Source organism: Aethalodelphis obliquidens, unplaced genomic scaffold, assembly GCF_003676395.1.
Source record: "Aethalodelphis obliquidens isolate GAN/ISIS:26980383/991018 unplaced genomic scaffold, ASM367639v1 scaffold51, whole genome shotgun sequence".
NCBI classification, from domain to species: domain Eukaryota; kingdom Metazoa; phylum Chordata; class Mammalia; order Artiodactyla; family Delphinidae; genus Aethalodelphis; species Aethalodelphis obliquidens.
Genome location: NW_020837995.1, coordinates 12,478,191 through 12,496,437, shown reverse-complemented (window position 1 = coordinate 12,496,437; position 18,247 = coordinate 12,478,191). Strand labels below are relative to the sequence as shown.

Sequence of the window (18,247 nt, the reverse complement as noted above, 5' to 3'; positions counted from 1 at the left end):
CATGTGGGATCCTCCCGGACTGGGGCAGGAACCCGCGTCCCCTGCATCGGCAGGCGGACTCCCAACCACTGCGCCACCAGGGAAGCCCAGGGGCACAGTATTTTGGAGTGCTCTGGTGCTAATGTCTTAGGTGACTTGGAGTGGATGAGAAATACAGCCTTGGCACCTTCGATAACCTGGGTTCCAACCTGTTTGTAAAGTCCATGCATGTCCTTCGTATACAAAAGCAGCAGCCGAGCAAAAGAGAATCACAGTGTAGCATTTTAAATCCCTTGAAGAAGGGAAAGAAGGAAAACCAGGCCATCTGACGTAGTTGTGGCACACCAGTACATTCTGTTCATATTCCTGACTTCTCCTTTCAATGTTCTTTGACAACAACTTAATCATAACCTCTTCTGTTCATGTGATTAAGTCCTTATTGTCTATCTGGGGCACAACAGTACTAAGTCCTGTATTAGAGGCAATGCCTGTCTACATTATTAAGACCTCCACCTAATATTCTCTTTCCACCTCTCCTCTCCCCTCCCCACCGGGAATTACTCTTTCCTCCTATCCTTTTAAATTCTGCTCATCAAAAAGAGCTATAGGGCTTCCCTGGTGGCCCAGGGGTTGAGAGTCCGCCTGCCCGGTCCGGGAAGATCCCACATGCCGCGAAGCGGCTGGGCCCGTGAGCCATGGCTGCTGAGCCTGCGCGTCCGGAGCCTGTTCTCCGCAACGGGAGAGGCCACAACAGTGAGAGGCCCGCGTACGGCGGAAAAAAAAAAAAAAAGAGCTACAGATACTCAAAGTCAAGATAATATGCCTTGTTTTTTATCCTACTCACATCTTTCTACCTCTGTTTTTCCCACTTTCACTGAAAACCAAATTTATGTGATTACAAAATTGAGATTGCAGATGGAATGCTTAAGTCACTGGGGTTTGAGTGCTTTTTCTTCCTACTTATGCAAATAATCAGCTGCAGACTCTATAGTGATCTCTTCTCAATGGAAAGTACTGTCAGATCTGGGATCTTATGACCAATGCCCATTCCTGGCCTCACTCTATCCAAACCTCAGGGAAGACACTGTGACTAACTTCTGGAGTCCACAGTCACTTATCAGACCTCTGCTGTATGTTTCCAACTACTGTGGTGGAACACGGTAAAAGGAACAAGAAAATAGCATACTAGGAGGAGGTCCTGAAATGGGTAAATCACCCATTACATCCTGTTTGCTTCTTTCTCTTAATCGTATTGCTTTCTATTCTCTTTGGAGAACAAAGACTCTAAACTCAGACTTTTCAAGAACAGCTTTGTATTTTCTGAAATAAAAAGCCAATTTTTTTTTTTGGCAGCAACACGGATGGACCTAGAGATTATCATACTAAATCAGAGAGAGAAAGATAAATATCATAGGATATCTCTTTTACGTGGAATCTAAAAAAAGGGTACAAATGAACTTATTTACAAAACAGAAATAGAGTCCCAGTTGGAGAAAACAAACTTATGGTTACCAAAGGTGAAGGGGGGGGGGAATAAATTAGGAGATTGTGATTAGCATATACACACTACTATATATAAAAGAGATATCTAATAAGGACCTACTGTACAGCACACGGAACCCTACTCAATATTCTGTAATAACCTATATGGGAAAAGAATCAAAAAAAGAATGGATATGTGTGTATGCACAACTGATTCACTTTGCTGTACACCTGAAACTAACACAACATTGTAAATCAACTGTAGTTCAATAAATTTTTTTAAAAGCCAATGTTTTTACCTCTGAAGATGTGAACAAAATGCCCATTAAATTATTCAATTATGATACCTCTACCTCACAGAGGTTCTTTTATTCTGGTTCCAAGAAGCTTTGGGGATCCAAAAAAGGGAAAGAAGACAGGACATAACTGTCCTAAATATGCAAAGGGCTGTCATATTAAAGAGTTGGCAGATTTATGTAATCTATAATGCAGAACTGGCTAGGAAGTGAAAGTTTAATGGAGTGAACACAAGAGTCTGCCTCCTCATGTGGTCATGTGCAAGAAGTAGGAGACAGCCAAGGGGCATAACCAAAGCCAATATAGGGAAGCAAATAAAGTTAAATCACTCTTAGAATTTTCTGAATTTGGTTTAAAACAGATGTATAGGCTGCAATATTAGGGATATGATATGAAGGGAACCACACGTTGCTTTGGGTTGGTCTGAAAGGTTGACTTTATACAAGGTCAAGCTAGAATTCTCTGACCTTGTAGGACCCATATACCCAGAAAATAGTCACTTCTCTCTATCCCTAAAAGGTTGAATTCTCACCTTAGGTTGCAAACAAAAGCAAACAGAAATCCTGTTCCTGGAACTTCAGCTATTATCCACACATTCTCAGCAGAACTATAACTGGCTTTTCTAGTCAGCCAGTGAAATCCACTGTGTCCCTTTAGGTCAGACCATTTGAAACACTATTATTTCAACTACCTTAATAGCCACATTATCATACCATTCAATCACATAGTTTTCTTCTCGTGGGAAACCACTCAGGAGTTGTTTGGTCCTTTTGCTTGTTTTTAATATGATTCTACGAACTGGAGAGTACCAATTAAAGCACCAAAGGTTTGAACCACTAGAGGGAGTCCAGAACCAAATAAGCCCTAAAGCTGTAAAATTTGAGTTTGAAGTGTTCTCACCTGCGGTTCTAGGTTTTCCCAAGATTCACACCCAGGTGTATGAAACAATCTGTTGACTATATAGTTACTTATTTTCACATAATTTCTACATGCCTCGGGCCATGTATAACTCACTTCTCACATTGTTCACATTATCCTCGTAACTGAATACTTCATTTGTCCTTTGAAATGAAGGTCACTGTTTCCCTCCCACGTCCCAAAGATGTGTGGGAGTGGTCATGAATGCTTAGGCATTTTTCAAAGTTTTCTTTGGGAAACTTCTTTCCATGTTTCTCTGCTACTCCCAGACCCTCAAACTTTTCTGACTTCAAGCAGACTCAATGTTTCATTGCCATGAAACAGTGTCTGACCTGCTTTGGTGCCACTGGGATGGATTCTAGGCAAACATACCACCTCCAGACAGAATTCATCAATTCTTCCTTTGGCTTTCCTCAGCATGTAACCTGCACCCCTTTTATTTTTATTATTTATTTATTTATTTATTTTGCAGTACGCGGGCCTCTCACTGTTGTGGCCTCTCCCGTTGCGGAGCACAGGCTCCAGACGCGCAGACTCAGTGGCCATGGCTCACGGGCCCAGCCGCTCTGCGGCATGTGGGATGTGGGATCCTCCCGGACCGGGGCACGAACCCGTGTCCCCTGCATCGGCAGGCGGACTCTCAACCACTGCGCCACCAGGGAAGCCCTGCACCCCTTTTAGTACATGGCTTCATTATGCCTTGAATGAGCTAGTTGTTTTCCTCCCTGTCTTCCCTCTACTCCCTTCTTATTTTAAGAGTTGACACTGTGTTATCTTTAATCTTTCATTCTACCTTTTCTCAACAGGGCCTAACTACTTGCTGTATGATCTTTAGCAATCCATTTAACCTTTCTGAGCCTGATTCTTGTAATCTATAAAATGGATTATTATGAGGATTAAGTGAGATAATATTATTTTTTAAATTGAAGTATAGTTGATTTAGAATATTAGTTTCAGGTGTACAACATAGTGGTTCAATATTTTTATTGATTATACTCCATGAGATTCTATTGTCTTAATTGTAATGATTATTGTCCACCTTATAAGGAGGTTATGAGATAATGTATAAAAATTTCTTTTGAAAAGTAGAAAACTCTATTGGTATGTAATATAAGGCTCTACTAAACAGTAATAGCTATATTTAGAGAGTGGGTGCCAGCCACAGTTCTAAGTGCTTTGCATGTGTGATCTCATTTAATCCTCCCAATAACCTTGGGAGGTTGGGATTATTATTTCTAATTTACAGATGAAGGAACTGAGGCACAGAAAGGCTAAGTAACTTCCCCAAGGTCACACAGTTAGTAAGTGGCAGAGCTAGGATTCAAAACTAGCTCTGTGGTTCCCACTCTGAACCATTACACTATGCTATGCTACAATCAAATTTCAGTTTACCAGCTAGGTTCACTTGTTACTTATTAGTTATGTGACCTTAGGCAAAGCTTAAAATTCTAAACCTAATTTTCATCATTTGTAAAATTGATAAAAGTAATTCCTATCTCACAGATTTACTCAACAAATATCTATTAAACTCCTCCTGTTTGCTATATGCTGGGCATATTGCAATATCACGTTGATTATATTCACATAAAACACTTGGCATACTGCCAGGCACATGGTACGTGGCCAATGTTAATTATTGTTTTAATTAATAACAATAAGCCAGTAACTTCTCTGACACATGTTTCCTATTACTCAGCTAGAGATTATGTTCTGATCATCACCATATTGTCATTTCTACTGTTCCCTTAATTCTATTTGAAATATTTTTGTGGCACTGTTCTGTAGGATATTGCCTTGCTATCATAGAAAAAACAAACAAAACAAAATAGCAATTCAAGTATCTCTCAGGGCTAAACAGAGAAAGTGCTTTAAATGGCTACTTTCTGATACATAGCTAAGGCTGGGTGAGGCATGCAAAATATGCTTACTACCAAGGAACATGAAGTATTGGGTTGGCCAAAAAGTTCGTTCTGTAACATCTTACAGAAAAACTCGCACAAACTTTTTGGCCAACCCAATATATTTGATGAATATGAAGCTGTGAGGATCATCAAATATAATGCTTTCAGGAAATGTACAATAAGGTCATCTTGGGAAAGAAAATAGCCCCACATTTCATCTCCAGTGACATATAAAGAGCCCAGCAACACTTCTGGTAATCCAGACAGGAAGGGATGGCCTGCTATGCTCTACTGTGCTCTCCTGCACTGTACTTTGGGGCTCTGAGGGTCCATCCTGTGCTTGCCTTACCCACATACTGTGAGAGTCAGCAGTATTTGCATAAGAGATCTTACCTCCCTAGATGGCTGATAATCAAATGAAATGATATATAGGAAATCACTTTGAAATATTACACACACACACACACACACACACACAAACACACATGCAAATAGTGAAGAGTTATATACAAGAGTTTTGTAGTCACGTCCAGAGAATACCTGATGTAGGAAGCAGATGTGGAAAGTATTATCTTCCCCATTTCTGAACTTGCTCTCAGCATCTTTTTCTTAATGTGGCCACACTTGCCTTCCTGTCTTGACTAGTTCCCCTTCTCCCCATTTCAGTTCCTATTTTTTAAAATAAATTTATTTTATTTATTTATTTTTGGCTGCGCTGTGTCTTCGTTGCTGCTCACAGGCTTTCTCTAGTTGTGGCGAGAGGGGGCTACTCTTCGTTGAGGTGCACGTGCTTCTCATTGCGGTGGCTTTTCTTGTTGCCGAGCGTGGACTCTAGGCGTTCGGGCTTCAGTAGTTGTGGCGCATGGGCTTTGTTGCTCCACGGCATGTGGGATCTTCCCAGACCAGGGATCAAACCTGTGTGCCTTGCATTGGCAGGTGGATTCTTAACCACTGCGCCACCAGGGAAGTCCCCCAGTTCCTATGAATAAGAATAACAATAGCGAACGTGTAGTGAGTGGTGCTTTACGTATATTATTTAATCATCATAACAACTCTGTGAGTTATGTACTAGTATTATTCCTGTTACATTCAAGAAAGCTGAGATCCAGAGGGTTTAAACAACTTCACAAGGTCATACAGCCAACAAATGGTAGAGTCAGACTTCAAACCTGGAAGTACAGCTCTAGAGCCCATGTTCCCACTACTAGGCTGACTGCATCTCACCCTGCCACAGTGCCTGCCGCTGTCTTAGATATATATTTACCAAGCTAAATTTTTTCAGGCAGCAGTCAACATTTTTCTTCTTTACCTTTTATAATTCAGTCAATGATACCAGAGTCATTTTTTCATCTAAAATCAACTCTGGGGACTTCCCTAGTAGTCCAGTGGTTAAGACTCCGTGCTTCCAATGCAGTGGGTGCGGGTTGGAACCCTGTTTGGGGAAGTAAGATCCCACATGCCTCGCAGTGCGGCCAAAAAATTTTAAATATATTAATTAATTAATTAATCAAATCAACTCATATAATATTTGTTACCCAGTATGATAAATTCAGAATCTTATCAACTGGTAATAATTCATGCTATAAACTTTGATTTTTAGTCATTATCTGGGGAAAAAAAGAGTTTAGCAATAACTCTGTATAATATTAACTAAACCACTAGCTTAGCTAGCTGACAACCACAAACATATCTACTCAAGAAATGAGGTCAAATCTCAGCTATTTTTCCTCTGATGATTACTTGATATAACATTAAAGCTGCAACTTGCTCAAGGGTTAGGCACAAGTTGGCAGAATCAGCTTTATTAATGACATTGTAAGCAGGGATAAGCATTTTGAAATGTATGCAAAATATCTTTCTGAGCTATGGAGATGGAGTGGTGAAAGACTAGGACTTGAAAGAAACCCTGACTTGAGCATCCGTGGATTTTGGAATCCACAGAGGTCCTGAAGCCAATCCCCCTTGGATAGTGAGGAATGACTTTAGATTTAAATATATTTAAATAAGTAGACTTTACATTTAAATATATTTAAATAAGTAGATTCCATACGTCATATTAGCTTAATTTGAAAGCAACTAAGGGCTTGGCTGCTGTGGCTTAGATCTTGAAGGACAGACAAACCCACCTTGTGTTTGTAAGAAAATAGAAGGAATCATATAAAATGTACATTAGCGTCATCCTAAAATCCTCAAGTGTAATTTTAGGATAAGAAGCCTCAAGTTCTAGAAGTGGACCTCTCTCCACAAAACTGATCTTTATGTAAAACTAGCTTATTGCCCTTTTGATGTAGTCTGGGTGCTTCTTTTCAACATCAGAGGAACCAGAAAGTCCAAGAACTGTTTGCCTCTAAAGCAGTTCTCTTAAGGGAGAGAATTCTCTTTCCCTCCTTTGGCTTATTTTAGAAGAATGAGTTATTTATTTTTGTCACCTAGCTCCTTCTTTTTCTAAGCTCTGACTGTACTTTGTGAATGATTCATGTCTATTCAAAGCTCTTTGCAGCATGAGAGAAAAGTTCTGCCCCGTCCCAGGAACTTCCTGGCCTCCTAAAGCCTTGCCAACAGCCAGACTACAGAGTTGGGTATGTAGGGTTCCCTGGGTCCTTGTCACTCAAAGAAGGATCTATGGACCAGCAACACTGGCATCACCTGGGAGGTTGTTAGAAATGCAGAATCTCAGGCCTGAATCAGAATCTGGCTTTTAAAAACCTCCCTGCGTGATTTGTATGAGCTGTCCTGCCTGCTCTTGTGTGAACACCTGTTGCTTCTCTCTGATCTAGAAGTAAGGCTGAGACCACTGTACCCCAGCCCAAAGTAAAAACCTTAGGTTTAAAACAAGAAGTCTTCGGTTATTTGGGGACGTAACTTCATTAATCTTGTCTGATAGTTGTTAAACTTAGATTGGAAAAAACTTTAGAGGTCATCAAGTTTAACCATCATCATTGCTGTGAATTTCAGTATCATGATCAATTTTTGTAAAAAGGCTAAATTTTTGTTCAGGATATTCTGTTCTAGAAGATAAAAGCATATGATATACCATAGAAAGGCAGCCAGAAGAATGGGAGAAATTTATATATTTAAAAAAAAAAGAAGCTCTTGGTGATTGAAGGAATACATTTCAGTAATCTGGAAAGTTTATTGATGTGAACTCTCTCAGCCATGGTGGTGTCCCCAAAAGAGGTGTTTATCTCTTAAATTCATATTCTAACACCATATGCTTACTTTATATTGGCCCAAACTTACTGTCTTATACAGTTATCATTTTAGTTTAACTTCCCACAAATTCAAGGAATTGCTATTATCTACTAAACTAAAATCTCCATAAATAAAGGGAGGATAAGAGATAAATCTCCCTAATGAAAGAATTCCAAATACTATATGAAGATAAACCTCTCTTCCCTTCCAGGCCGGTCCTAGTGACTCACCTCTAAAGAATAGCGAATGGAAAGGAAAAACACTAACTTTATAGTGGAGAAACCTGGCACATACCACCTTCACCAAGTGGTCAGGGTTAACCTCACCAGTGATAGCATGGGGATATCATTTACCTCCTGATGTAATGTGATGAGAAGGGCACTCGGCATTTGTGGTATGCTTTCCAAAAACACATACATAACCCCCGTCTAATGACGAGGAAAACATAAGACCAAACCAATTTGAGGGACAATCTACAAAATACCCAACCAGTTCTCTTCAAAACTATCATGGTAGCCATAAAAAAGAACAAAATCATGTCATTTGCAGCAAGAAGGATGGACCTAGAGATTGAGTGAAGTAAGTCAGAGAAAGACAAATATGTGATATCGCTTATATATGGAATCTAAAAAAAGGGTACAAATGAACTTATTTACAAAACAGAACTAGAGTCACAGATGTAGAAAATAAACTTATACTTACCAGGGGGTAATGGGGGGGAGGGATAAATTGGGAGATTGGGATTGACATATACACACTACTATATATAAAATAGATAACTAATAAGGACCTATTATATAGCATAGGGAACTCTGCTCAGTACCCTGTAATGGCCTATATGGGAAAAGAATCTAAGAAAGAATGGATATATGTATACGTATAACTGATTCACTTTGCTGTATACCTGAAATGAACACAGCATTGTAAATCAACTATACTCCAATAAAAACTAAAAACAAACAAACTGTCATAGAGCAAAGACTAAGAAACTGTCACAGACCAGAGAAGACCAGAGAAGACACGACAACTAAACATAATGTGGTATCCTGGATGGGATCCTGGAATGGAAAAAGGACATTGGTGGGAAAACTGGTGAAATATGAATAAAGTCTGGAGTTTCATTAATAGGAATACACAGTGTTAGTTCCTTAGTTTTTTTGTTTTTTGGGGTTTTTTTTTGCGGTACGTGGGCCTCTCACTGTTGTGCCCTCTCCCGTTGCAGAGCACAGGCTCTGGACGCACAGGCTCAGCGGCCATGGCTCACGGGGCCCAGTCGCTCCGCGGCATGTGGGATCCTCCCGGACCGGGGCACGAACCCGTGTGCCCTGCCTCGGCAGGCGGACTCTCAACCACTGCGCCACCAGGGAAGCCCAGTTCCTTAGTTTTGACAAATGTACCATGGTAATGTAAGATGACAGCATTAGGGAGAACTGACACTGGGTGACAGGTATATAGGAACTCTGTACTACCTTTGTAACTTTTCTATAAATCTAAAACCTATAATGGAAAATAAAAATAAAATGTCCCACAAACTCATGAGAATAGTTTTAACACATTAAAGTAAGATTTCTCTTGATAGTATCTTCTGCAAGTTTAGAGTCAATTAATTCCACAGACATTTATTAAGCGGCAATCACTGTGCTCTGGTACAGGACCTATAGCCCTTGCTCTCCAGAGATCTCAGTCTGGTGATAGAGACAGATCTGGAAACAAGCTGTTACAGGCATGTAACAAGTGCTATAAAAGAGGTATTAACAAGGTGCACTGGTACTCAGGGAGGAATTGCTTCACTCTGCCTGTGGAGGCTGGAGATGGCTTTGGACCTGAGAAACAAGGACAACAATGAAACATTACAAGTTGATCTAACCAGATTCAGTGAGGGATCTGTCCTATAGTAGTAAACATTTATTTTAATTGGCTGTGTATGAGAATTTGGGATTACTGGATTTTCCCCGCCATACATTGGTTGTTGACTCAGTAATTTGGCTGCTACAGAGCTGGGCCAGAGAAGTACACTGTCTCAGGTGGCAGATGCGCTCTCTGGGGAATGTTGATACGCGTCAATGTTCACATGAACAAGATAACTTTCTAAAAAAGGCCATGTGGGGGCTACATATCCTGTCATTTCTAAATCAGGCCTCATTAAACATTCATGCCTCTCAGATCATTTCATTTCCATCTTACGGCTGAACATCTGTGGCTCAGGCCTTACAATCCTCAGTCTTAGTATATAGCTTTGCTTTTAAATTCTGAACAGCCTGGCAGAAATGGAAATTTAGGATTCCTAAGCAAAAATTCAAAATTGGCTCCTACCTGGACCCTAAGCTTGCAAATTCTGAATAATTCTATTTAGGCAGGCCTTTCTTTAGTGAGAACGTGACATGACTGTGGGGGGAGCTTTGCCACTTAAACGATCTTGATGGGGGTGGGGATAAGTGCTTTCTCCTGGGATGTTGCCCAAGCCAATCCGAGAGAGGGGTACAGAAAACTGGCAAATGTTACGTCTCCATTTCCCAGGGCCTAGTTAGAGAAATGCCTTCTGCTGGGAGTGATAATTTGGGGAAATTCCTCACCAGCAACAAGTGAGACAGATGGGAGTGAAACAGCAAGCACAGATCTGAGAGAGCTGGGCAAAGTGCACAACAGACAGACGTGCCTTCCCATGCTAATCCCTGCGTCCTGCCAGATCATCACATGTGTGGACACAGAGGAGCCAGGTGGCCATGGGAGGTGTTCTCCCAGAGCAGGGTTTACAGTTTTCCTGGGGCTGTGAGGGAAAACATCTGGGACAGTAAGAGAGTTCTTTGCAGTATACACAGAATCCTTTTCTTCTAAAGAAAAAATTGACATTTATGGGTTTTTTTCCTGATTATAAATGTAAGAATGGCTCATAGAGAAAACTGCACAAGTTGCTGAAAAGCAGAAAGAAGATTATAAAGAACACCCATTATATCTCTATCCAAGGATAGTAACTATTAAAATTTTAGTGAATTTCTTTCCAGCATTTTACATGCATAGGTATTCATCACGGTTGAGAGCATACTATATGTATAATTTCATATTCTGTTCTTTTCCTCTTAATATCATGACATAGGAATTGCCCTACGTTATTAAAATTCTCTGTAAACATTCTTCTTAGTGGCTGCATGTTTTATCCGATGATGAAATCTATTTACTCTAAATCCTAAAGTTATTCATTCATTTAAGAAATAGTCATTAAATTTTTTTATTTTTTCACTTAAGAGCCCAATGCTGAATGTGTTTTAATTTCCTAACCCATCCGTTAGTTGTTGGCCACTCAATCCCTTTCTTATTTCATAGCTTTTTTTTTTTTTTTTTTTTTTGAGGATCTAGGCCAGACGTGAAAATAGGGAGTCAGAGTTAAGAAGAAGGTTGAAAAAATAATGGGAGAAGAATTTAGGCTGAATGAATGAGACGAGGGAGAGGATCCAGTGAAAGCTGCTCTCCCACCACTAAGGCATCCAAGGATATTTCCTGCAAAATCAGGAATTGTTCATGGGCAAAGAAATCTTTGTGGCGCTGACATCATATAATTTAATGATGGTGATTCAGTAACTTCTCCACCATTTCTGGAATTGGCCAAATGCCTTCCTCACTCTTGGGTGCTGACTAGATGTGGCCCACCCCTGGCCAGCACCACCGGTGCTAGCGGCTGCTGGGTTAGGAAAGGGAAGTGCCGACTCCGAGGGAAATGTGAGGCACCTTTTTCAGCAGGGTGAGTGGAGCTATTTTAGCCCCTGCGAAAAGTCTTAAGGGTGGACTCAAGTGGGGATGAATATGTAGTCTATTTCCAGAACCATCCCCACAGGATAGACCCTTGTGGAGCATCCATCCCCTTCCTGATGTTCTCCCCTCTTTGACTGAAGTGCAGGGGCAACAGCTACGCCTACGCTAAAATACCTTCTCTTGCCTCTGTAGAGTTCTCAGTAAAACACCTAAGCCATTCCTGTGCTTGTTTAGAGTGCCCATACTTTATGCTTTCCTTTGCTGTGCAAAGCTTTTAAGTTTCATTAGGTCCCATTTGTTTATCCTTGTTTTTATTTTCATTAGTCTAGGAGGTGGATCAGAAAAGATCTTGCTGCGATCTATGTCAGAGAGTGTTCTGCCTATGTTTTCCCCTAAGAGTTTTATAGTATCCGGTCTTAACATTTAGGTCTTTAGTCCATTTTGAGTTTATTTTTGTGTATGGTGTTAGAGAATGTTCTAATTTCATTCTTTTACATAAAAATATGGAACGCTTCATGAATTTGCATGTCATCCTTGTGCAGGGGCCGTGCTAATCTCTGTAGTTCCAATTTTAGTATACATGCTGCCGTAGCAAGCATTGGAGTGCTCATACTATGTCTGGTCTTTCCCTGTCCTTGGCATTCAGCTATAGCTGACCTGTAGAAGTTCAATTTGTCAAAGACTCTACCATGCAATCTTTATAGGTACAGTGTTATCCTAAGAAGGGCAGTTATCTGATAAATAACTCCCAGAAGAAACACTCAGATATCCTGAAGGATAAATGGAAGCATGTGACACAACATGAAGCTTACAGGAGAGTATCTGGTATTGAAAGTAGTTGGATTACACATGCACCTTGTGTTGCAATACGTATTTCCCTGAGAATCTGGAGAAAATCAAGAGGTATGAGAGGTAAGGGCACAGGCTTTGAAGTCTGTGCCTGCGTTTGAATTTGCCTCTGTCAGTCACTTGGCAGCTGTTTGACGTTGGGCAATTTATTTAACCTTCCTAAGGCTTAATTTCTTCATCTACATGAGATTTGAGATAATTTTAAGAATACCTCCTCAGGACTTCCCTGGTGGTGCAGTGGTTAAGAATCTGCCTGCCAATGCAGGGGACACATCCCTGGTCTGGGAAGATCCCACATGCCCGGAGCAACTAAGCCCGTGCGCCACAAATACTGAGCTTGCGCTCTACAGCCCATGAGCCACAACTACTGAGCCCACGTGCTGCAACTACTGAAGCCCGTGCGCCTACAGCCTGTGCTCCGCAACAAGAGAAACCACAGCAATAAGAAGCCCGCGCACCGCAACGAAGTGTAGCCCTCCTCGCCTGCAACTAGAGGAAGCCTGCGCACAGCAGCAAAGACCCAATGCAGCCAAAAATCAATCAATCAATAAATAAAATTTAAAAATAAATGAATAAATAAAATTTGTCCTTATTTTAAAAAAAAGAATACTTCCTCATAGATGAGTGAATAAGATAACATACATGAAGCTCTTAATCTGGCATATTTAAGCACTCAGTAAATAGTAGCTATTATTAAGTAGAGTGGAAGTTATTTTCAAATTAATTTAGTCAACAAATATTAATTGAGCACTGTCAGGGGCAGGGCTGTATGATAGCCTCCCTCCGCTTATACTTTATCTTTCATGTGAACTGAGTTTTTCTCTGTGGGTTCATTAATATTAAAATGATAACTTTATCTTTTTCGAAACAGCAGATTTGTTACATTATCTACTAAGTCCTAAGCAAGTCTCAGAGGCTCCTCCAAAAATAGGAATATTGGTGGTAATGTCTCTTAAAAGCCCATTGTTTAATTCTTGATGTGAGCAGTAGTTACTGTTTATTTTTCTGCTCTAAAAGAGAAATTTCCTTAGCTTTCCTTAAGAGAAATCACTTAGCTATGAGGTTAATTTTTGTAACTTTTTAAAGATAAAAGTATATGTTTAACCCCAGAGTCCTATGCTATATATTTAAAGAAGTACTTCCCCTTTGCATTTTTAAACAACTATTAAATTGACCTCACTTGAAAGAATGCTGTTGGTTCCTATAAACAGGCATCAGTTCCGCTCTAAATAAAGGTATTTTAATTTTTATCTGTCCTAAGACTGAGGTGACCCAAAGATGACGTACAAATGGCCAATACGCACATGTAAAGACGATCAACATCATTAGTCACTGGGGCAATGCAAATTAAAACCACAGTGAGACACCATGTCACACCCACTAGGATGGATATGATCAAAAACAATGGACTTACAAGTGTTGATGAGGATGTGAAGAAACTGGAACCCTCACACATTGCTGGTGGGAATGTAAAACTCGTACAGCCACTTTGGAAAACCGTTTGCCAGTTCCTCAGAATGTTAACCATGGAGTTAACATATGATACAGTGATTCGACTCCTAGATATACATCCATGATCAATGAAAAATACATTCACAAAAAAACTTGTACGTAAATGTTCATAAAAGCATTATTCATAATAGCCCAAAATGAAAACTATACACGTCCATCAACTGATGAATAGATAAATATAATGTGGTACTGAACCAACTTTAGCCACTGGGGACAGACACCGAAAACAACGGGAACTACGAACCTGCAGCCTGCAAAAAGGAGACCCCAAACACAGTAAGATAAGCAAAATGAGAAGACAGAAAAACACACAGCAGATGAAGGAGCAAGATAAAAACCCACCAGACCTAACAAATGAAGAGGAAATAGGCAGTCTACCTGAAAAAGAATTCATAATAATGATAGTAAAGATTATCCAAAATATTGGAAATAGAATGGACAAAATGCAAGAATCAGTTAACAAGGACCTAGAAGAACTAAAGATGAAACAAGCAATGATGAACAACACAATAAATGAAATTAAAAATACTCTAGATGGGATCAATAGCAGAATAACTGAGGCAGAAGAATGGATAAATGACCTGGAAGATAAAATAGTGGAAATAACTACTGCAGGGCAGAATAAAGAAAAAAGAATGAAAAGAACTGAGGACAGTCTCAGAGACCTCTGGGACAACATTAAACACAGCAACATTCGAATTATAGGGGTTCCAGAAGAAGAAGAGAAAAAGAAAGGGACTGAGAAAATATTTGAAGAGATTATAGTTGAAAACTTCCCTAATATGGGAAAGGAAATAGTTAATCAAGTCCAGGAAGCACAGAGCATCCCATACAGGATAAATCCAAGGAGAAATACACCAAGACACATATTAATCAAGCTGTCAAAAATTAAATACAAAGGAAAAATATTAAAAGCAGCAAGGGAAAAACAACACACAAGGGAATCCCCATAAGGTTAACAGCTGATCTTTCAGCAGAAACTCTGCAAGCCAGAAGGGACTGGTAGGATATATTTAAAGTGATGAAGGAGAAAAACCTGCAACCAAGATTACTCTACTGAGCAAGGATCTCATTCAGATTTGATGGAGAAATTAAAACCTTTACAGACAAGCAAAAGCTGAGAGAGTTCAGCACCACCAAACCAGCTTTACAACAAATGCTAAAGGAACTTCTCTAGGCAAGAAACACAAGAGAAGGAAAAGACCTACAATAACGAACCCAAAACAATTAAGAAAATGGAAATAGGAACATACATATCAATAATTACCTTAAATGTAAATGGATTAAATGCTCCAACCAAAAGACACAGGCTTGCTGAATGGATACAAAAACAAGACCCATGTATATGCTGTCTACAAGAGACCCACTTAAGACCTAGAGACACATACAGACTGAAAGTAAGGGGTTGGAAAAAGATATTCCATGCAAATGGAAAGCAACAGAAAGCTGGAGTAGCAATTCTCATATTAGACAAAATAGACTTTTTTTTTTTTTTTTTTTGAGGTACGCGGGCCTCTCACTGTTGTGGCCTCTCCCATTGCGGAGCAACAGGCTCTGGACACGCAGCCTCAGTGGCCATGGCTCATGGGCGCAGCCACTCTGCGGCATGTGGGATCCTCCCAGACTGGGGCACGAACCCGTGTCCCCTGCATCGGCAGGCGGACTCTCAACCACTGTGCCACCAGGGAAGCCCCCAAATAGACTTTTAAATAAAGACTATTAGAAGAGACAAAGAAGGACACGACATAATGATCAAGCAATCTATCCAAGAAGAAGATATAACAATTGTAAATATTTATGCACCCAACATAGGAGCACCTCAATACATAGGGCAAATACTAAAAGCCATAAAAGGGGAAATTGACAGTAACACAATCATAGTAGGGGCCTTTAACACCCCACTTTCACCAATGGACAGATCATCCAAAATGAAAATAAATAAGAAAACACAAGCTTTAAATGATACATTAAACAAGATGGACTTAATTGATATTTATAGGACATTCCATCCAAAAACAACAGAATACACTTTTTCTCAAGTGTTCATGGAACATTCTCCAGGATAGATCATATCTTGGGTCAAAATCAAGCCTTGGTAAATTTAAGAAAATTGAAATTGTATCAAGTATCTTTTCCGACCACAATGCTATGAGACAATTACAGTAAAAGATCTGTAAAAAATACAAACACATGGAGGCTAAACAATACACTACTTAATAACGAAGTGATCACTGAAGAAATAAAAGAGGAAACCAAAAAATACCTAGAAACAAATGACAATGGAGACACGATGACCCAAAACCTATGGGATGCAGCAAAAGCTGTTCTAAGAGGGAAGTTTATAGCAATACCATCCTACCTTAAGAAAAAGGAAACATCTCGAATAAACAACCTAACCTTGCACCTAACACAATTAGAGAGAGAAGAACAAAAAAAAACCCCAAAGTCAGCAGAAGGAAAGAAATCATAAAAATCAGATCAGAAATAAATGAAAAAGAAATGAAGGAAACAATAGCAAAGATCAATACAACTAAAAGATGGTTCTTTGAGAAGATAAACAAAATTGATAAACCATTAGCCAGACTCATCAAGAAAAAAAGGGAGAAGACTCAAATCAATAGAATTAGAAATGAAAAAGGAGAAGTAACAACTGACACTGAAGAAATACAAAAGATCATGAGAGATTACTACAAGCAACTCTATGCCAATAAAATGGACAACCTGGAAGAAATGGACAAATTCTTAGAAACGCACAACCTGCCAACACTGAATCAGGAAGAAATAGAAAATATGAACAGACCAATCACAAGCACTGAAATGGAAACTGTGATTAAAAATCTTCCAACAGACAAAAGCCCAGGACCAGATGGCTTCACAGGCGAATTCTATCAAACATTTAGAGAAGAGCTAACACCTATCCTTCTCAAACTCTTCCAAAATATAGCAGAGGGAGGAACACTCCCAAACTCATTCTACGAGGCCACCATCACCCTGATACCAAAACCAGCCAAGGATGTCACAAAGTAAAAAAACTACAGGCCAATTTTGAACATAGATGCAAAAATCCCACACAAAATACTAGCAAACAGAATCCAACAGCACATTAAAAGGATCATACACCATGATCAAGTGGGGTTTATTCCAGGAATGCAGGGATTCTTCAATATACGTAAATCAATCAACGTGATACACCTTATTAACAAATTGAAGGAGAAAAACCATATGATCATCTCAATAGATGCAGAGAAAGCTTTTGACAAAATTCAGCACCCATTTATGATAAAAACCCTGCAGAAAGTAGACATAGAGGGAACTTTCCTCAACATAATAAAGGCCATATATGACAAACCCACAGCCAACATCGTCCTCAATGGTGAAAAACTGAAAGCATTTCCACTAAGACCAGGAACAAGACAACGTTGCCCACTCTCACCGCTCTTATTCAACATAGTTTTGGAAGTTTTAGCCACAGCAATCAGAGAAGAAAAGGAAATAAAAGGAATTCAAATCAGAAAAGAAGAAATAAAGCTGTCACTGTTTGCAGATGACATGATACTACACATAGAGAATCCTAAAGATGCTACCAGAAAACTACTAGAGCTAATCAATGAATTTGGTAAAGTAGCAGGATACAAAATTAATGCACAGAAATCTCTGGCATTCCTATACACTAATGATGAAAAATCTGAAAGTGAAATCAAGAAAACACTCCCATTTACCATTGCAGCAAAAAGAATAAAATACCTAGGAATAAACCTACCTAAGGAGACAAAAGACCTGTATGCAGAAAGTTATAAGACACTGATGAAAGAAATTAAAGATGATACAAATAGATGGAGAGATATACCATGTTCTTGGATTGGAAGAATCAACATTGTGAAAATGACTCTACTACCCAAAGCAATATACAGATTCAATGCAATCCCTAACAAACTACCACTGGCATTTTTCACAGAACTAGAACAAAAAATTTCACAATTTGTATGGAAACACAAAAGACCCCGAATAGCCAAAGCAATCTTGAGAACGAAAAACGGAGCTGGAGGAATCAGGCTCCCTGACTTCAGACTATACTACAAAGCTACAGTAATCAAGACAGTATGGTACTGGCACAAAACAGAAAGATATATCAATGGAACAAGACAGAAAGCCCAGAGATAAACCCACGCACATATGGTCACCTTATCTTTGATAAAGGAGGCAGGAATGTACGGTGGAGAAAGGACAGCCTGTTCAATAAGTGGTGCTGGGAAAACTGGACAGGTACATGTAAAAGTATGAGATTAGATCACTCCCTAACACCATACACAAAAATAAGCTCAAAATGGATTAAAGACCTAAATGTAAGGCCAGAAACTATCAAACTCTTA

At 39.6% G+C, this 18,247-nt stretch overlaps 1 non-coding gene across 1 annotated transcript; it reads right to left on the bottom strand.

The window, feature by feature from the left end:
* Positions 1-12,013: 12,013 nt before the first annotated feature.
* On the bottom strand, positions 12,014-12,115 carry LOC113608156 (U6 spliceosomal RNA). Its single transcript, XR_003428226.1, has one exon. It is a non-coding gene; the product is annotated as a U6 spliceosomal RNA (small nuclear RNA).
* Positions 12,116-18,247: the final 6,132 nt, after the last annotated feature.